This window comes from Ochlerotatus camptorhynchus, unplaced genomic scaffold (genome assembly GCF_037179485.1).
Source record: "Ochlerotatus camptorhynchus isolate MF236.1 unplaced genomic scaffold, CSIRO-AGI_Acam_v1.1 ptg000185l, whole genome shotgun sequence".
NCBI classification, from domain to species: Eukaryota; Metazoa; Arthropoda; class Insecta; order Diptera; family Culicidae; genus Ochlerotatus; species Ochlerotatus camptorhynchus.
This window is the reverse complement of record NW_027040675.1, coordinates 1,801,224-1,823,164: the sequence shown is the minus strand read 5'-3', so window position 1 is coordinate 1,823,164 and position 21,941 is coordinate 1,801,224. Positions and strand designations below refer to the sequence as shown.

Genomic DNA, 21,941 nt, shown 5'->3' with positions numbered 1-21,941 from the left:
GTCGCGAGTGATTAAGCGGTTCGAGGAACGGTTGACCACCGATCGGAAGCCCAGAAGTGAAGGAAAAAGTATTCCGATCAACACCAAAAATCACAACCGCGTAGTTGGGGCCTTCAACCGAAATCCGAACGCCTCCGTTAGGGATGTGGCTAAGAAGCTGCACCTCACAGCAAAAAAAGTTGTTGAATATTACATCGAAACTGCTGCAACCAGGTCAATCCATCGGTTGTGTAATATCACATTGTACGATGTACATCGATTTTGCGAACAAAATTACATCCATTGATGTAATGTTGTATCTGCTTTTGGCTATTACATCATTATTTCATACATCAGCTTGAATTACGTTGATCGATATTACATTTTTTTTTGCTGTGCTAAGCCGAAGTTTTGTCCAGAAGGCCAAAACTAAGGCTGGGCTTCGAACGTTCAAGGTACAAAAGGCCCCTAATCGCGACGAGAAGCAGAACAAGTCCGCCAAAACCCGTGCCAGGAAGTTGTACCTCAACATGCTGACGAAAGTTGAATGCTGCATCATGGACGACGAAACATATGTGAAGGCTGACTTCAAACAGATCTCCGGCCACCTGTTTTTCACGGCCAAGGATAAGTTCAGCGTTCCGGAGCATGTCCGCACTCAGAAGATGTCCAAATTTGCGAAGAAATTCCTGGTTTGGCAAGCCATCTGCACGTGCGGGAAGCGGAGTGCACCTTTCGTGACCCAGGACACGATGAACGGACAGGTGTACATAAAAGAGTGCCTCCAGAAGCGGCTGCTTCCTCTCCTGAAGGCCCACAACGTCCCAACAATCTTCTGGCCGGATTTGGCCTTATGCCACTACTCCAAGGACGTGCTGAAGTGGTATGCGGACAATAAGGTCAATTTCGTGCCGAAAATGTTCAACCCTCCCAACACTCCGGAGCTCCGCCCCATCGAGAAGTACTGGGCGATTATGAAGCAGCACCTTCTTAAACGACCTAAGGTAGTGAAGACAGTCGAGGAACTGAAGAAAGTATGGGTTTACATGCAAAAAACGGTTGATTCACAGGTTGTGCAGAATCTTATGGCCGGGGTTAAGGCCAAGGTGCGGGCATTTGCGTATGGACTGTAAATAAAATACGAGTAAAATAGTAAAATGAAGTTTAATAGTTATTTCTCAATCCCTGAAAATTTGATGGCAATCGGATGAAAACTTGAATTTTGCGAATCAATTTTGTGTGTGGCAATTTCATCGTGGACACCCTTTAGTCAGAGGAGCGTAGCGACAGATATGCATTTACTATAAGCTTCTTTCCTCCATTAACCTTTGAAAAACGTTTGTCTACTGCTTTGCTCTCTGATTTATTGTCCTTCCCGTGTTTTTTTAGTCAGAGAAGTATAGCAATGAACATTCGTTTACTAAAAGGTACTTAAAGCTTCGGTCTTCGATGTACGTTAATTCGCTGTTTTTTGCAGGTTTTTAGCATTTAGCTATTCGTACTTTTCAACTTTTTGTGCTGTTCAGGCTTCTGTGCTGTTCAGCCTTTCTTGATTCAGCGAGAGATCCCTCTTCGATTTGATGTGTTCATTTTTGTTCTATTTACGTCAAACAAATCGGCTGCTCTTTTATTCACCGTGAAGATGATTTTCCTCAGCTCAGTCCACCGAGCAAATTTTAAATTGAGTACTACAAGATGACGTCACGCATGAAGTCTTTGACAGGTCAGTGGTAAAATTCACCGGACTTAGAATTTTTTTCGAAAAAATATTTTTGATGTTTCGAGTTTTCATTTAAAAAATAACGAGGAAATAGGCGATGAAAAGAAAAATTATTGAAAAAATCCACTCAACAAAATATCGGCTAAGTCTATGTAAACAGTACCACCAAACTGTCAAAATTTGAGGTTAGCCACCGACGGTGCAGTACCTAATAACATGAAACACTTGAGTATCCGTCGATAATTTTTAAATCACGTATAGGTAAAGACATAGATACGGTTCAGTTGTGTTGGGGGCCGTTGACGTATAACGTAACGTGAAATATTTCATTTTCTATACAAAATGAAATGTTTCACCATAAAAAATGAAATATTTCGCGTTACGTAATATTTGAACGGGTCCTTGTGTGTGAACCCGATAATTAGCTTATTTGATATTTGATGCGTTTGCTTATAGAGAACTCATAACAGCAAGATTCGTAATAACAGCAAGCTACAAAAGATACTAGAAGCATGTTAATTTATTGATTCCTTTACAATTAACAACGATGATAAAGTCTCGCAGTTGCTAATTAATTTAACTAGCATGATTCGTATTGCTTGCGACTAAGAGGATAGGATTTTTTTTAGTCAGAACATGAACTTAAGGAAATATGGAATCCCGAGCAAAGCCGGGTACACTCAGCTAGTAATGAATAAAACTTAGATAATAAACAAAAAAGCAACAGATGAACAGATTACAAAAATAATCAAAATCTTCTCAATCGGTTTCGAAATTGGTTCGTTGTTTCTCCGAATTCAAATGCTTCTTCCACAGCGGAGAATGCCCGAATCCTCGCAGACATTGGCTCATGGTATCCATATGCAGTCCGATGGAATCTTGGTCATATTAAGGATGATTACCGCAACATCCTTTGAGGAACACGGAAGTTTAAGGTGGCAAATTCATTGGATCGCGCCACGGCAGGCTGCGCAAAGCCAACCTCAAAAATCCTTTCTGAACACGTCCTATTCGTAGATTCCACACTAGCTGATATGGAGACCAGACCACAGATGCATTCTCAAGTATGGGTCGAACTAAAGAGCAATCTTTGAAATCTCGTGCAATATTCGAAATAAATCCCAGTTGACGATTCGCCTGAGAGATTATCGAGGAATAGTGAAGATTGAAGGTCAACTTTGGGTCAAAAAGAATACCAAAATCAGTTATACGTTCTACTCTGCGAAGCGTTACATTGTCAATGCAGTAGTCGTATAGGATTGAACTCTTAGAGCAGTGAAACGTCATCACTGCACACTTTGGAACGCTGATGATGAGCTTATTGCGACGGCACCAAACCACAAACAAATCTAGCAGAGCTTGAAGACGATGACAATCCTCAATCCAGTGAACTATGACGTATAGCTTAAGATCATCTGCATAAACGAGCTTACATTTAACTCCCAACAAAGCTGCTAGATCGTTGAAGAATAACGTAAACAAAAGTGGACCTAGGTTACTTCCCTGAGGTACTCCAGAGGTGCTGGTAAACGTAGAAGAGACACAAGATCCTAACCGTACTCGAATAGTTCGTCCAGTCAAGTAGGAATGTAACCACGGCCTAAGTTGCTCAGACGCTCCTAGTCGGGAAAGCTTGCATAACAAAACCTTCTGGTCGATTTTGTCGAATGTGGCTTTCAGATCAGTATATATGACGTCGACTTGTGCCTTATCCTCCATCGCGGTGATGCATGTACTGGTGAAATCCAAAAGGTTAGTAGCTACCGATCTACCGGGAATAAATCCATGCTGGTCAGTTGAAATGTAGTTCTTCGAGCGATTCAGGACAAATTCGCTCAAGATGATCTCAAACAGTTTGGACGCTGCCGAAAGACTGGTGATACCTCGATAGTTCTTAATACCCCGTTTATTGCCAGCTTTGAAAACGACTGCTTCCACAATGCTGGAAATTTTTCTTGCTCAAAAACACCACTGCCGGAATTCCATCTGGACCAGGAGAGAGTGAGGTTTTCAGTCTCCTTGCTGCTGAAAGTACCATATCCCGAGTTACTTCGAATGTCTACTCCAAGCTGGGAAAATTGGTCGTCTTTTGCCCAGTCTTGATCAAAAAGATACTGCAGTAATGAGACATAATCCGTTTTCTTGAAGTCTAGAAGCTCTATCATCCACGTTGCAAGCTGGGTGAGAAGCCCAGTCAAGTGAAGCAGGTAGCGACATAAATTAGGAAGGATGGTGAGCATCAATAGGTTAAAGCGGCACAGCGGACTCGTCGATATCGAAATCATTTTCACCGTTGCAAAATACCAAATCAAGCGTGCAGCCAAGTTCATTTCGGACTGTATTGTGTTGGCTGAGATTAGCGAAATCCATTTCATCAACGAGATCAATACTTGCAGCGGTCAGTGAAGATATTTCGGTGAGGTAGACCCGGTTGTCATCGATTCCCCACTGAAGACGAGGCTGATTATAATCGCCACAAACAAGAATCTTATCATCACAAGATGCTTAAGTTGCGATCACAGCGAAACACGTTGTAGCCAGATCCAAAAATCTGAGTCGAATTGATGCTATCGTCAAGTCCGGTTTGAATCAAGATGATAACGTCAAACTCGCAATCAGCAGCAGCCAGAAATAGATCATCATTTTTTGTCCGAATCCTCGTAAATTTTGATAGTACACCCAGATCCGATTTTCAGTCGAACCAGCCGGTTGTTGCTCTTGAAGCGGTGAGGCGCTGGAAGCAACGGACGAATCAGTAGCGAAACTGGTGATGACACGAACATACTTGCCTTGAGTTGCGGGTTGGAAGACCCCTTCTCCAAGCCCACACTGGTCCAGGACGACTGCAGGACGATGATTGGATTAACTCGACAGTGGCGGGAGAGGAAGGGTCTTCCGTAGTGCCAACTTCAATGCGTCCCAGAGTGCCCAGGTGACAGATGGGCGATGCATGGTTGATGGTTGGTAAAGCGCTAGAACCAATGGACGAATCAAGAGCGGGACAGATCATGCCACGATCATATCATTTACAAATCTACAGAGAAATTTTCAGATCTACCGAGAAACTTATTGAACCTCAAGCTTTTTTTTCGCAGATCTTGAGAATATAACTACGGAGCTTCAGACAACTTTACAGAACTTCAAAAATATTTGCATAACTTCAGTAGAGTAGATATTAAGAAAAATCTGTAGAATTGCTAGAAATTTTGCAGATCTTAGGAGACATTCAGTGGTTCAGAAAGCATCAGAGTTTCAGAAAAATGTGATATCTTCAGGAAAAAAATCGTAATTCCAAAAACAAATCGCAGTGAAGTACGCAAGTCCAAGATTTTGCAAAACTCCATGGAAGTTGGAAATAGAAGTCCGAAGAACATCAGAGAAGTCCGTAGACCTTAAGAGAAATTCGATAAATATTGAATCGAATAGCTGGAATTTTTTTACGATTCATCGTTAATCGAATAATTGGACTTTTGGGCATCCCTAGACAATAGTGTAATTTCATCTTATTGGTGGTCCTTCGAAAATGTCGAACAGCAGAACTGCAACCAGCAAGTGTAACCCAAGAACCAAAAGCGGTGCGATGCTAGTTTTCATTGCTATGGCGATGACTGAATTAATGAATTAATCGATTTCCTCTTTTGATGACCATGGCTTCACTAACCTATTTCTGCTATGCTCTTCTATCATCCAGAACAACAAACGTATCAATGAATGTGTTTGCCGTCGAGTTATTAACGAAACAGAAAGTCGATGAAGAGAATCGATCAAAATCACTGGCACCCCTGCTTCCAAGTTTGGTTACAGGATTACAACTCTGAAAAGCATTTTGTGTGTGGTCGATGGGGGTGTGTGGTTCTGAAGATGGCGATGAGTGTGCAAAATGTTACGCAATTATCCTCCCTATTCGCACACGCCCGAAGATCGAAGGCGAATGCCACTTCGACATGTTTCGTCTACAAACGACTCTCTGATGACCGTGTTGGGGAAGCAGCATATGCATGTACGTAATTGGTGGATTTGTTAGTTATTTTAACGCTTTTGCTTGACAATTATCACTTTTCCAATAGTTTCTTGTTGAAAATATTTCGGATCGACTGATGATAAAATTATTGAAATTGGTCCTGGGGCAGCTGAGTTATTAACGTTCAAAATCTTTCATAATTTCGTTACATGTTCGTTGGTTTCCACACAGTGTATCCCCACATAGAAATCACAGACGTAGTCCTACGAAAAAAGCAAATTGATTGGAGGTATTTCTTGCTAAAATTTTAAGTGTTTCTGATTATTTGACATGGTCATGTGGTATTCGGTCATTGCGATAATTTTTATGTCCCACTTCAATACTTGACGCATTTGACCATAAACGTTTGGTTGCTGGGTACATTATCAAAAAGTTTTGGGGGTGATGTGGCTGGCAGCAAGACGAGCGAATGTTCAATGAAAATTAACTCTTAAGCATCAATAATTGATGGTGTTCCTAAAAAAATCGTTTTGTCGTGATGGTAGAGTAATGCTGAGTGGTGCGAAGACGGACCTCAAAATCGAACCACTTTCGAGCTGTCAAATCGAACCACTTTTTTATCATTGTGGTTCGTTGAAATAGATAGAAGTATTGTTATCGTCCAAAATAAAAAATAAATATTTTTCAGTAATGTTTTTGATCTTTTTAAAAACGTGATTCGAAACGACTCAATTGAAAATAACAGTATTATTGCGTATTTTGGACCAAAGTAGACTCCTGCGCTGAAAAAAACACCTCCGATTTTTTTTCGCTCAGGAACGACTGTGACTTCGGAGAACGTTCTAAGGAGATTTGTGATGATAGTACAAAAGTTCCAGGAAATTCAAAACAGATTTTTCCCGCGACAGAAGAGGTTTCAGTGGATATTTTAGTTGCTGCCAGCGAGGTTCTACGGGGGTTCTATAGAGTTTTCATGTTCGAATTTCACACGATTTGGAGGGAAGTCAAATCGTTGCCATTGGAGGTCCCAGGGAATTTCGACAGCACTTCCATAGATATCGTCGGCCACATTAAATTTGCATCTGATTTGCAACAATTTATACAAATAAAAATTACTATGTTTGATTGCAAGTCAGGTAGAGGATGTGTCAGGGTTTTATTCTTTCTTGACTTCCCCCCCCCCCCCCCATCACAGAAACTGAGCCACTCTTTTCGTACTGCTGAATCCTTGGGAAACCTGAATAGGCTTCGCTTTTCGTCGTGTCCATCTTTATAATTGCAAAAGTGAGCAAAACACTTCATTCTGAATTTTATTCCACTCCGTAAAAACTCCAGCTATGAACAATGTCAACAAACAATCACAAAGTCACGAATCGGCTCTGCACAAAAAGCCGTTTGACACTTCTCTCTACCAACCGACGGTGATGAAACGTTTATTTCAACACTACCAACATGAAGAAAATTTCACTTCGCACCACTCAGGAGTAATGCTGAGCTATTAGGGTATTCAACACGGATGCGACTGGCGAGCTATATGTTGTTTGGAACGAGGGTGGCACGCCTACAATGGTTTACGACGAGCATAAGCGGTTGAGGGCAGCCTTGATAGCTAGCTGCTTGGTGGGGAACCTTTCGTTGTGTACTGGAGAACACCACCACTCACCACACGCGGTGATTGAATAAACACCGTTCGATGAGACCGGATGCAATTCGACTTTGAAATCTGTGTTAGGGAATGCGCTTTTCGCAGGCAATCGGTGATAATTTTAACTATCATAGCAACAGTTACAGATTCGTGCAATTTTTAAAAGTGACATTTTGAAAAATGACAAAGTTTAAATTTAACAGATGCGAAGAAATATTTCTGATTGATTGGTGATAAAATTATTGAAATTGGTCTAGGGGCAGCTGAGGTATTAACGTTCAAAATCTATCATAATTTTGTTAGATGTTCCATTTCCGGTTTTCACAAAGTTTACTCCCATATCACGACAGATTGCATCTGCCCTTGGAGTTGTAATTATTGCTGCCGACCGGAATTCTACTTTCTACTGCAGGTAGGATTGCACCCATTGCTTGGTCCTCCTTTCCGGGTGGCACGTGGCCGTTCGTCTTCCTCCTGCAGTGAGGTCTCATATTCGGGCACGTTACCCAGAACGGAAGCCACCAGCTTACTAGTATTTAATCTCTGCAGTTGCATAACGATTAGGAAACTATGATGCTGCTGCTGCTGCAACTGCTGACGCAGAAGCCCATTCTAAATGCCGGTGCCCCGGGCTGCGGTCGTATTTGCTCCAAATAATCCTCCCAACAGATGTACTTTTTTGCATTAAGCAAACAACAGCGAAAGAGACGCAGGGGTTTCGTTTTGTTATGGTCAAGGATATGGTTGCTAGTAAGCATAGTATCAACCGGTGGAAACAACGATTTTAAATTGGCTAACTACTTGACTAGCCTATTGGTCCCAAGCAAATCGTTTAACTTTTTGGCTCAGCTCTGGTACTATCTTCGGTCCCAAGCTAATCGATGCACCCCTCGAAACATAGGAAAATCCACGAACCCCTCATTTTAATCAAAACAAACATAGTGTAGTACTAGAATTTCGACTAGAATGGGGAACGTTAATCGATTTGCTTGGGACCACTGGGCTAGTCAAGTAGTGAGCTAATTTAAAATCGTTAGTTTCCACCGGAAGGTAGGTCTCTTTATTTTTTCAAAGATCAATATGTCATGATGTCTGAGATTTGTCAATCGTGTAAATATTTACATGTAGTGTATTGAAGAATAGGTGTCAACGAAAATACGCATGCTTTGTTTCGACGTTCACATCCCACTGATGGGATGTAAACATTGGAAATTAATTGCATTTTTTTTAAATTAAATTCATATGCAATGGGCATTCTAATAGTGAGACACCCAAGGGGTACTCAACTCTGCACATCTCAATCTGTGAGGAACGCTGTGCCCAGTGTTGCGCCGAAAGTGCCGCATTATGGCAATCAAGCTGTCGGTCTCAGTACCCCATGAGTTTGGCAACCCTGTAGTTATGGCTTTTGAGATTGTTTGCTTACAACATCAAGCTCTCATGGATGGTTCATTGAAAAACGGAAACGAATGTTATTTTTTCCTAAATTTGCTTCCTAATTAATGGTTAGGTTATTATCAATCACGTTGATAATGCTGATGATGATGGTGTTGTTGCTGGGTTCCAGGGCACTGCGGAATACCAGGCAACTCTGAAGCTGACTTTCTGGCTGGGGCAGGGACATCTGCCCCTCGCTATACCAACGAAGTACCGTTACACGATGTCAAGCGCTGGATCGTGAGCAAAGTATGGGAAGCTTGGGACGCGGAGTGGGCCCAAAACCGCTCCCTCTTCATCAGACGGATCAAAGGGACGGCGAGGAAGTGGACAGAACCGTTGAACCAGTGGGATCAGAAGATAGCGTCGCGTTTGAGGACCGGTCACAGCAGGAATAATAGGATTAATCACTGTTACACCAGTATTGACGGATATTTTCATTTGGAGTAAGCAACCCTTACCAACGGGTAAATCGATTAGAAAAACTTCAACGATCAACAGTGTTGCCGTTTTATATAATATTGTTCGTGTCATACGTATCAGCGTGTACCTTAACGTGCCGAACAGCGTGTCATACTGTTTCAGCACAGTGTGCAGAGTTGATTCCCCCTTGGAGACACCCCTAGTCTCTGACTTATCTTGTTGTTTGATATTCTTTCTTAACTGTAATGATATTTTCCTTTACTTCACTAACAATTCACTTTTCCTCTAGTGTATACATCTTGAGCACTTTTTGTTTATTTTGGTTCACTTTTTCTCGTCTCAATCGCACGAATCGTGTAGAGACTATACGCCTCTTGTTTCACATGCACAATAACGTTTACTGTTTACTTTTAATGAATCGAACATGTAGTAACAAATGACATAGTGTTTTATTTTCGTTTTTCGCAGCAGTGCTGCCAGTTTCTCTTCCCGTTTCACATCACCCATGAACAGTGGCGTCGTCAATAGAATCAACGACTTGGATAATAAACATCTGCCGTGTCCGTCACGTCGACAACTCAGAGCAATATTCTCAACTCACCTGATCGTACTACTCGGCTACGCGTTCGCATCGATTGCATTTCGAATGTTTCCTGGTCGTCCGAGATGTGTCCAGTCTGCAAGTAAATAAGAATAGGAGATAAATTCAGTCATTAGTATGTCGACACTCGAGGAATAAATGTACGAACAGCTGCCTGCAAGTAAGTCATCAACAGGTTTTATCGGACCCCGCCCCAACCTCAATCAAATCTGGAAAACAATTAACCGGCTCAGTGGGACCACGATTGTCCTTCCGCGGTCGTCCAAGGCTCGGCATTAATTAGAATGATCTTACCGAGCTGAGTCGGACACTCCCAAGTGTAGCGGTGGTGACGGTGACCTTTGCGGGAAATGATTATGTTGCAACCTCAGCTCGTCTACGATCCATCAGGATCGGGTGTCAGTCAATCGGACAGAGGAGTGGACTTTCGCCCCGTCCGTCCACGGTACAAAGCTTGATTAATTGCAAAGCTCGTGCACACCCGGGTGAAGAGCATCAAAAGGCCACCACGATTCGATATAGATCTGAAAGCAACAGCAGCAGCTGGGTACCATCCTGCATCACCAACGATCCGAGATTGAAAGATCAACAACAGCGAGCGCGTCCAATAAAATGGCTACAATATACTATTACTTTACAGCGAGTTAAGCGAGTAACGAGCGGATTGAGAAGGAAGTATAAGTTTATGAATGCATAATTAATCACACCCCTTGGTGTGCTTACGCGTCGTGTTGAAGACTGTGGCGGGTCTGCTCCCCGCAGGATACTAACAGTGTAATGACTTTGTAATTGTAGGTAAACATCTATGCTGGGCAAGCCCCCGGGCGGACAGCTGCGGTCGGAGATCACAATTTTGAAAACTCTCAAGGCTAATCTTGAAACGTCTTCCTGATCGTAATCACCCTAACGGGATCCCGTCAAAACGTAAACACCACCTCTCGGCCTAATAGCCAATCAGCGAATTTGGGTTACAACCATCGCGGCCTGTCAAAGAGAAAGAGCAAACTAGCAACACATCCAATCAATTCGGCCAACAACTAGCGAGAAAGCAAGAAATTCTGCTCCGTCACGGTCGAAGATCCATCATTCTTGGCTTGCACGGCGCACGCACTCAGGTCCGCTCACACAACGCCACCTGGTTCGGTTCAGGCCGGGTGTGGGCGGTGGGGTGCAAAATTAGAGAATACGAAAATTACTGTTTGACCTCCACCGTGCAATCAACCAATTTCCTTTCAACCTATTTCTTGATCTATGTATGCTGCTGCTCACGAGTTGGCTACCGCTAAAGCCAAGTGCCTGCCAGTCAGTTAGTCAGTCAGTCAGTAGTGAGGTAATTACGACGCCTCCCTCGCTCTCGCGTAGCCCAATCTTCGGTTTATTTCTGCAAGTGTTGTTCTTATGTCTGGGCCTCTCGCGATCGTGCTGCGCCAGCCAAGAACTCCATTAATCTGGTACGACCTCCTCCTGCCCGCAACAGATGTGTACGTACACCGTTCACTTCCAGGGCTGCCAGCGAGGGATGGTTGATTTATGATTGGACCGATGCCTCACGATGGTAACCGCATCCTTGACGATGGCCTACTGTGGTGGCTATTGCATAAGACTAGCGCCTCATCTAGTTCACCGTGAGTCATCATCCAGCATCCCTGCGACTGACAGATGATGCTCGGGCATCGCTCGGCAGGGGGTGCATCGAAACATCGCGAACAAAAGGGATCCGAAATATCTGCGATCAACCCTACAATTTGGGATCCTCGCCAAGTGTGTACTTACCGTGCGCGCCTCGTGCGAAGCACAGTTCAATTACGTCGGAAATTGAAGCGCAAATAACGGCCCCTGCCGGAGCCAATTTGGACAAAGAAATGCCTGTCCGATCGCCGCCGCTTCGAGGATCGTGAAAGGTCAACTCTAATTTGACATTGATCGGCACTCTCGCGGACTCTCGTTTGTTACCGAGGTGACGCGTCGTTGCTGCTGCGGCCGCTACTTGCACTTCCTTTCGATCGCTCGGTTGGGATCACTTAATTGGCCTACTTTCCGGCGCAGCGGACGACACACCAGCGAAAGTGGTCTCTTCTAAGCAGCCGTGTAAAAAAACATCGAACACGCTTGTTGTTAATGACGACCGACCAACTGAGATAGGTGATCTCCCATCGTACGACCGGCGGCGTCATCGTCGATCGATAGTAAATAAATCGCATAATTACCGGTAGGTACCTACTGCGTGTGATCGTCTCCGAGCCCAGGTGTGCGATCCTCTGGTCGAAAGGGGGAGGGATGGAGAGGGGCTCGAGGGGAAATTCAATTTCATTGAGATGATTTATCATTATCAAACCAACCACATTAATGACTTGATTGCAGACTTGGTCGCGGCGGTAGTTGTACGACCACACCAACAACGGCAATGGAAGGAGATCTGGAGCAATTGCAGCCGCCTGCCACCGTCCAACCGTCTCTCCTCTTATCTGATGGGGGTTTGGTCTCAGTTGGTGTTTTTCCTTTCTGTCTTGTCTTTCACGTTGAGGTGAGGAAATCGTCGTGGCATTGGGTGGTAGTTGTTTCGTTGCACTGTTTCTGCTGTTATAGGTTATGTAGTTGCAGCAGCAGTAGCAGAAGGTGGCAATTTTGCCGGGCGATGACGGATGTACGATTGCGAGATGGCTCGCTTACGCTCACTCCGCACATCTGTCACTCACGGGAGCCGGAACGTTTGACAGCTACATCATTGCTGCTGCTCGAGGGAGCTGGCCTGGATTGCTCTGGGGTAGTACGACTACATTGAGTTTCCGGACAGTAGACCAACATCAAGTACCGAACGAGGAATCCGGATCTGTACGACAGCACACGTCGTCCGATATCTATACGGCGAACCTGGTTGAATGAGAAGTAGCCTGGGAAGTGAGAACTTTCTGGGATGCTCCATTCAGGGGAATGTGAAGGACAGTATTTTTTCTACGCATCTTAAAATCAACATAGCGTCCGATGTTTTCGTTTTGATTTAGACATCATTTGTTGATCAAATTGCAAACATTCATTGCCGGGTATGTTTTGAAGATATCAAAGCAAATATCAACACGGCGAATGAGAACGACCCAAATTTGAGTTTAGTTCACTCATAATCGCCAAAAGTGCAGGAACTCAGCGATGAGTAAAATTTGTCCCATGTTTTCCAAGGATTTTCCAGGGAAAAATTCCCAAATTTGAGAAAAGTAAAGATTGGATTCACACAGTCTATTGGTACTACTCCGAGACTGAATAAAATTTTCGTCAATTTCCTCATTTTTCGGTAGATTTTTTAGATTTTCCACAGGAAACCATGAGACAAATTTACTAATCGCTGAGTTCCTGCACTTTTGGCGATTATGAATGAACTAAACTCAAATTTGGGTCGTTCTCATTCGCCGTGAAAAGTTCAGGATTTAAGGGTTGAACACAATGATAGCGCAAATTTTCCAATACACTGAAACTCCTCTTCCCGGGGAGTTTAATAAATTTCCTAAAATTTTCCTGAGGCCAATGGGACTTCTCCGGAGTTCTCGGAACTTCCCTGACTACTCTGAAGTTCTCCTCAGAACTACTCTGAAGGTCTCCGCAGAACTACTCTGAAGTTCTCCTCGAACCTACTCTGAAACTCTTCACAGAAATACTCTGAAGTTCTACTCAGAACTACTCCTCAGAACTGCTTTGAAGTTCTTGCCGGAACTACTCTGAAGTTCTCATAAAAACTACTCTAGATCTTCGATGAAGTTTTCAAGATTTTCCTGAACGAAGTTGTCTGAATATTCTCTTGAAGATCTTTAAACATTCCCGATAGTCGGGGCTTCCCTAAACATATCTGAACTTCCCAGAACTTCTCAATAAGTTAGAGTTCTCTGGACTTCCCTAAAATTCACGGAACTTTCCTTAAGCTCCCGCAGCTTTCCTGATATTCATAACTCTTATCCGAAACACTCGATATTTCCCCACGGTTCAAGGTACTTCTTCAAAGTGCCCCCACATTTTTTTGTAGTTAATGCAAACTCAGAGACGATCACTGAACTTCGGAAAATTTCGTAGCCTCTTGGATATGAGTACAAGAATTGAGATTGATTGTTTTTTCAGAAGCCCTTCTACTGGTCTTTCTTCACTATGTCAGCTAAATCAGAGATTATTCAAATAACGAATTCATCAAAATAATTCTGTTTAGAGGAAACGCTCCTATAGTTGCGGTAAGTTAGAAGCGTTAGGTTCCTATAGAAACACTGGAATAAGAGACCAGCGGAGACACTGTTATGATTCCAATCGAACTGTCAAAAGCAGTTCCAATCTGAAATGTTTACAAATGGTTTGCTTCAATTAGGGAGGAGTATTAAAATCGTTTAACAATCACTCATGAACTCGCTCGTCGGTGCATTGGCGAAGTCACCCGCAAGCAGTTACAAATGCAAGTGATGCCAGGATTGCTTTGATGTTTATCTTGTTGCCAAATTCATGTTTTTTTTCTCCGCTGGTCTCTTATTCCAGTGTTTCTAGGTTCCTATAGTTGTGAATGGAGACTCAATACACAACTATAGGAACCTAACGCTTCTAACGTACTATAGGAGCGTTTCCCCCACATGGTTTGTTTACGTATAGAGCTTTTTGACGTTTAATCGGCGCACACTAATGCACCATTTAAATTGAAGGAGTGCGAGGAAGAGGGAAACAGATTAGTGGGAAAACAAACCATCCATTCATCCCTGTGTACTAGATTAAACGTCTAAAAGGTCTATAGCATGCAGCGGAAGTACAACGGTTAGCGCTAACCGGCTAACCGTTATGCCGCTGTCATTGTGTTCAGCCCTTTATCAGGATAGGCATTTTTGATACCATGTACATTAAGGAGCAGTCTTCCACTCGATAAAAAATACGTCTTCAACCGCAAATTTTGATAGTGGAGCCCCGGGTAATTATTATGACCGGCCTCAGCCGAGAAACTTCGGAAAATCTTTTTCGAGGTAGGGTTAACTACCCCATTTCCGGCCTATTAAGCACAACCCGCACTTAGACTTCCTTAATCTAGCGCAGTTTAGCACCAAACGGAATGTTATTATTACTGATGGCTTCCAAATGTATTTACCTTTCCGTACGTACCATAAGATTTGATAAAGAGAAACCAATCGTTGAGATATTGTCAAAAGTCTATCACTGCTTCTTGACGCCAAACTCGGCCTACGGATTCTAAACTCGGTCGAACGCATTGAAACGCCATTGAAACGCCAATGAATTCACTTCGGCCTATCGGATGAAGATAAAACATGATTCGCTCGGAGCGCTTCTTTTGTTTTTGGGAATAATAGGGAATTCGTTCCGTAGCTTATTAACTCAAGTATCGTACCAAACGCATAATTGACTTGTTAACTCTTAAATCATGGATTTAATTGAAGTTTTCTGCTCGATAGGCCCAAAATGGGCGATTAGGCCGAAGTAGTTCTCTACCCTACATGAAGCAATATAGTGTACTAAACCAGGCGGTATCTGACGACATCTCAGCAGCTAGAGGATCCAACACCTTAATTAAGGATATAAATGCGATTAGAGGTTTAGAACCCCTAAATACCCCTCTAATCGCGATTGAGGCCTTAACTAAGGAGATAAACGTAATTACATATTTCGACCCCCAAAACATCCCTCAAATCGCAATTTAGGCCTTAACTAAGGAGATAAAAACGATTTAAGATTCGGAACTCCGAAAATCACTTCAAATCACGATTTAAGGTCTTAATTTAGGATATGAAGGCGATTAAAGATTTCGAATACTAAAATACCCCTCACATCACGAGGATTAGGACTTAATTAAGACTTTAAATATTAAAGATTTCGAACGCCAACATACCCTTCAAATCGCGATTTAGGCCATAATTAAAGAGATAAACTCGATCAAAGATTTCGACCCCCAAAAGGTCCCTCAAATCGTGATTTAGGTCTTAATTAAGGAGATAAAGCTGATTAAAGATTTTTAAATTCCGAAATACCCCTCAAATCACGATTTAAGGGGTTAATTCAGGATATCTATGAAATACCAATTTAGACCTTAATTCATAAAGGCGATTAAAGACGTTGAAACCCAAAACACCCCTCAAATCGCGATTTGATTTTTTTTTTCTCTTTATTTTAGAGATTATTAGCCATATGGCTAGTTCATCTCTTCGCGATTAAGGCTTAAATTAATGTGATACAAGCGATCAAAGATTTCAAACCCCAAAATACCCCTCAAATCACGATTTAGAACTTAATTAAAGAGATCAATTTACGCCTATATTAAGAAGATAAACCCGATTACAGAATTTCGAACACAATAACAATTAATTAAGGAGATAAACGTAATTGAAGATTTTGAACTCCAAAATATCCCTCATATCGAAATTTAGGCCTTATTTAAGGCCTTATAAACGCGATTTAAGATTTTGACCCCCAAAACACCCCATAAATCGCGATTTAGTCTTAATTAAGGAGATATAGGCGATTAAGATTTTGAACTCCAAAATATCACACAATTCGCGATTTAACTCCAAAATACCACGACAATTCATGATTAAAGATTTTGACCTCCAAAATACCCCTCAATCGCGATTTAGGCCTTAATTAAGGAGACAAATGCGATAAAATATTTCGCTACCCAAAAGACCCCTCAAATCGCGATTCAGTTTCTTGAATTAAGAAGATATACATTGAAAATTTCGATCTCCAAAATACCCCTCAATCACAATTTAGGAGATAAACGCGATTCATGATTTCGACCCCCAAAACACCGTGCTTTAGGCCTTAATTAAGAAGGTAAGCGCGATTGAAGATTTCTAACTCCAAAATTCCCCTTCAATCACGGTTTAGGCATAGAGGTAACTCCAAAATTCCCCTCAAATCACGGTTTAGGTCTTAAGGAGATAAAGCTGATTATAGATTTGGAACTCCAACATTCTCTTCAAATCACGTCCTTATTCAGGATAGAAAGGCGATTAAAGATATCGAATACTAAAATACCCATCAAATAGTGATTTAGGCCTTAATTAAGGAGATAAACGCGATTGACGATTTCGAACAGAAAAATTCCCTCCAATCGCGGTTCAGGCCTTAACTAAAGATATGAAGGCGATTAAGGATTTCGAACTCCAAAATACCCCTCAAATCGCGATTTAGGCCTAAATTAACGCGATTAAAGAATGCAACCCCCAGATCACCCTTTAAAATCGCAATTTAGGCCGTTATTAAGGAGATATAGGCGATTAGGAAGATTTTGAACTAAAGAAAACCCCTAAAATCGCAATTTTGGCCAGAGGATAGGCGTTTTCAAATTTCGAACTATAAAATACCCCTCAAATCACGATTTAGGTCAAAATTAAGGAAATAAAGGCGATTAAAGGTTTCAAAACAATCCCTCAAATAGCGATTCAGGCCTTGATCAAGGAGATAAATGCGATAAGAGGTTTCGAACAGTAAAATACCCCTCAAATCGCGATTTAGGCCTTAATTAGGGAGACAAACGCGAATAAAGATTTAGACACCCATAACACTCCTCAAATCACTATTCAGACCTTAATTAAGGAGATATAGGCGATTAGAGTTTCCAACAACAAATTGCTCCTCAAATTGTGATTAAGGCCTTAATTAATGATATAAAGGTGATTATGGATTTCGAACTCCAAATATACCCCTCAAATCGCGATTTAGGCCTTCATTAACGCGATTAAAGGATTTTTTTTATAGTCACTTTAACGCTCTTGGGTCAGCCGTGACTTGTCCGAGGGTGAGATTTGAACTCGTGACTTTGGCGTGAGAGGTATGGATGCTATCCACTACGCCGGGGTCGCCCCCGCGATTAAAGATTTCAATCCCCAAAATACCCCTTAACTCACGATTTAGGCCGTAATCAACGAGATAAAGGCGATTAAAGTTTTCCAACTCCAAAATACTTATCAAATTGCGATTCAGGCCTTAAATAAGAAGATAAAGATTCCGATCGCGATTGAGGCCTGAATTATGGAGATATAGACGATTAAAGATTTAGAACACTAAAATACGCCTCAAATCACGATTTAGGCCTTAAATAAGGAGATATAGGCGATTGAAGATTTCGAACTCCAAAATACACCTCAAATTTCGATTTAGGCCTTAATCCAGGAGATAAACGCGATTGAAGATTTCAAGCAACAAAAACGAGTATTAGTACAAGACACTGAAGAAGTCTGCACATTGTAGACGAAATACGCGTATCTGTCAAGGATAAGCAAATAAAGTAGTGGAATTAAATGGAAAATACTAATCCTTCTCTCTCTCATTATACAGGTATTCCACTAAGACGCCCACATTCATCAGGATTCAACAAAAACCCCTCAAGTCATGATTTAGGCCTTAATTCAGGAGATAAACGTGATTAAAGATTTGGACCCCCAAAACATAATTCAAATCACGATGCAAGCCTTAATTAAGAAGATAAACGCAATTGCAAATTTCGACCTCCAAAACACCCCTCAACTCGCAATTGAAGCCTTAATTAAGGAGATATACGAGATTAAAGATTTCGATCCCCAAAACACCCCTTAACTTGCGAGTAAGGTCTTAATTAAGGTTAAAAATGCGATTGAAGATTCTAGCAGAAAAATTCTCCTTCAATCGCGCCCCCTGGAGATATAAAGGCGATTAAGGATTTCGAAATCCAAAATATAAGGGGTATCCAAAATACTCCTCAAATCGTGATTTAGGCCTAAATTAACGCGATTAAAGAATGCGACCCCCCGATCACCCCTAAAATCACGATTTAGGCCGTAATTAAGGAGATATAGGCGATTGAAGATTTCGAACTAAAGAAAACCCCTCTAATCACGATTTAGGTTTTAATTCAGGAAATAAAGGCGATACAGATTTCAAACACCAAAAAAAAAAAACCCTCAAATAGCGATTCAGGCCTTAATCAAGGAGATAAATTCGATTAGACATTTCGAACAGTCCCCTCAAATCGCGATTTAGGCCTTGGTTAAGGAGACAAAAGCGATTAAAGGTTCCGACCCTAAAAACACCGCACAAATCGCGATTTAGATCTTAATTAAGGACATTAAAAATTTCGAATTCCAAAAAACCCTTGTATTCGAAATTTAGGTGTTAATTAAGGAGATAAACGCGATTAAAGATTTAGACACCCAGAACACCCCTCAAATCGCAATTTAGACCTTAATTAAGAAGATATAGGTGATTAAAGATTTCTAACACCAAAATGCTCCTCAAATTGTGATTGAGACCTTAACTAATGATATAAAGGCGATCAAGGATTCCGAACTCCAAATACCGCTCAAATCACGGTTTTGGCCTTCATTAACGCGATTCAAGATTGCAACCCCCAAAATACCCCTTTAATCACGATTGAGGCCGAAATCAAAGAGATATAGGCGATTCAAGTTTTCCAACTCCAAAATACCCCTCAAATCGCGATTTAGGCCTAAATTAACGCGATTAAAGAATGTGAGTCCCAGATCACCCCAAAAATTGGCCAAAATTATGGAGATATAGGCGATTGAAGATTTCGAACTCAAGAAAACCCCTCAAATCGCGATTTTGGCCTAAATTAAGGAGATATAGACTGTTATAAATTTCGAACTCCAAAAAACCACCAAATCACGATTTAGGTCTAAATCAAGGAGATAAATGCGATTAGAGATTTCGAACAGTGAAATACCCCTCAAATCGCGATTTAGGCCTTAATTAAGGAGACAAAAGCGATTAAAGATTTCGACCACCACAAAAACACCGCGATTACCGATTACGAAAAATACCCCTGAATTCACGACATATGTCATTAAGGAGATAAATGCTGTTAAAGATTTTGACCCTCAAAACACCCTCAAATCACGATTTAGGTATTAATTAAGGAGGCATAGGCGATTGAAGATTTAGACCCCCCCCAAAACACCCCTCAAATCGCGATTCAAGTCCACGAATTAAGGAGCGATAGATTATAGATTTCAAACTCTAAAATACTCCTCAAATCACGTTTTATGACTTACAGTACTGGACAAAATAAATCATACACCCATATAATTTTTCTTTGGAGCTCGACAGGTAGATTCAAATATACAATAATGGTTTGTTCTGCAATACTTCTGTATGTTTTTCGCTAAAACTGTGCAGGTATAGGATATTCAATATATTGCACAACTTTCTCAATCATCATTTATAAGTTGTAAAAGGAGAATTTCGATTTGTACAAAATAAATCATACGCCTGACTACTTATTCAAAATTCTTGTTTAATTCAACTTTCAACTTACATTTCAACACTCTCAGTATTTGGTATGACCACTAGACAGATGCAAAATTTGACTTTTTCGCTCCACAGTGCTTAAATGGTTTCAAATCGGGTCCTGGTTAGTCTCTCAAAGTTACAACTCATTTGGTTAGAAACAGACTTCGCACAAGCCATTTGAAGTTTACATGTAAATTACTATGGGAAATCTCAACTTTTTGTTCATTGCCTTCTAGTGTTTTTCCATATTGAGCTGCTGAATAGTTCGATAGCCATTCTTATAGAAAATTTTCTCAGCTACAGCTTTGCTCAATAATGTTTCTATGTAAAACGAGACAGGAAAAAGTTATTAATTATTTAAGAGATTGGTAAACTTATGACATGATCAAGCAGCTGCTCTGTAGGCAACACTGTATTTTGCAGTGTGACATAGTAGCCATGATTTGTGTGTCCTATTCAACGCCCCAGAAACACCAATGTTGCCTGCTGAGCAGTTGATTGAGCATGATCATAAGACATCAGCGCTTTGAACCATTGATAACTTTGGATCCTTGCATTTAATTAAAAAGTGGACTTGAGCAAAGTTGTAGCTGGGAAAATTTCCTACAAGTACAGTTGAAAACTTTTGAAGCAGACCAATATGGTGAATTATTAGATGGACATGAACAAAAATCTTGGTTTTACCATAGTAATTCCCATACAAACTTCAAATGGTTTGTGCCATCTCAGTTTCTCACCAAATGGGTTCAAATTTTGAGAGGTTCTTCAGGATCCGATTTGGAACCGTTTAAGTATTGTGGAGCGAAAATTTAAATTTTGCATCACTCTAATGATCACGACCATCGACGAGGTTTTGTAGATATCCTGAATCGATATTCTCCCACGCTGCTTCAAGTGCTTCAAAATAAACGTTTTTGTTGGAAACCGATGCCTTATCCACTTTGTTGTTCAAGTAAGACCACAAATTCTCAATTGGATTGAGATCAGGGGGATTGGGGAGGCCATTCCAGCGTTTTGATCCGATTTGATTTGAAAAATGCCGTTGTTTTCTTTGCTGTGTGCTTTGGGTCATTATCTTGTTGGAATTGTTGTAATTGGATTTCAGGCCAGTTTTCAGTAGCGAAACTTCCAGATTTTCACTTAACAAGTCAATGTACACATCTGCAGTCATTATTCCCTTTATATGAGCCAAGCTTCCAACACCAGACCACACAAATGCTCCTCATACCATGATATTTCCGCCTCCATGTTTAACCGTATTTTGAATGTATGGTTCCTTAAGAGCTTCACCGGAACCTCGCCAAACCCTTGATCGCCTTTTCTGTCCAAAAAACTCAAATTTGCTCTCATCCGGCCACAGAACTCGTTTACAGAAGTCCACAGTCATTCCGGCGTACTTTTTAGCAAATTCCAGTCGCTTCCGTTCTGTTCCGTTCTGCTTGTTGCTAAAAGGACGCTTCGATGCCAAACAGCTTTTCAAACCGCTCTCATTAAGTCGCCGGCGAGCAGTACGTCGACTTACATTGAGATCCATCGATTCCACAATATGCCTCGACGAATACTTCGGATTTTGCTTAGCCATTCGAACAATTCTGATGTCATCACGATTACTTGTCGCACGATGACGTCCTTGTCCGGATTAATTCCTCACAATTCCTCGTGTTTCGTACTTTTTTCCATATGTGCTGAACAGCTCCAACTGAGATCGAGTACTTTTCGGCAATTTTCCGAAAAGAAATTCCTTTTTCACGATCACGAATCACCAAATTTCTAACATCGAGCGAAATCAGCTTTCCCGGCTTTTTTCACTTTTCAAATGACGCAAACAAAACACAATGGTGCGATGCGCACGCTTCCCGGATCAAGAACTGTCAACTATTACGCCGTGATGCCAAATCTTCAGATTTTGTTTTTATTCGATGGC

General features: G+C 41.5%; 1 protein-coding gene across 3 annotated transcripts in view; it reads right to left on the bottom strand.

The window, feature by feature from the left end:
* LOC135702162 (leucine zipper putative tumor suppressor 1-like) overlaps positions 1–21,941 on the bottom strand; it is a 194,150-nt gene that overhangs the window by 18,220 nt on the left and 153,989 nt on the right. For all 3 annotated transcript variants that reach the window (XM_065223178.1, XM_065223179.1, XM_065223180.1), the window contains one exon: positions 9,767–9,842. The gene's annotated coding sequence lies outside the window, so the exon portion shown is untranslated. The remainder of the gene's footprint in view (positions 1–9,766; positions 9,843–21,941) is intronic.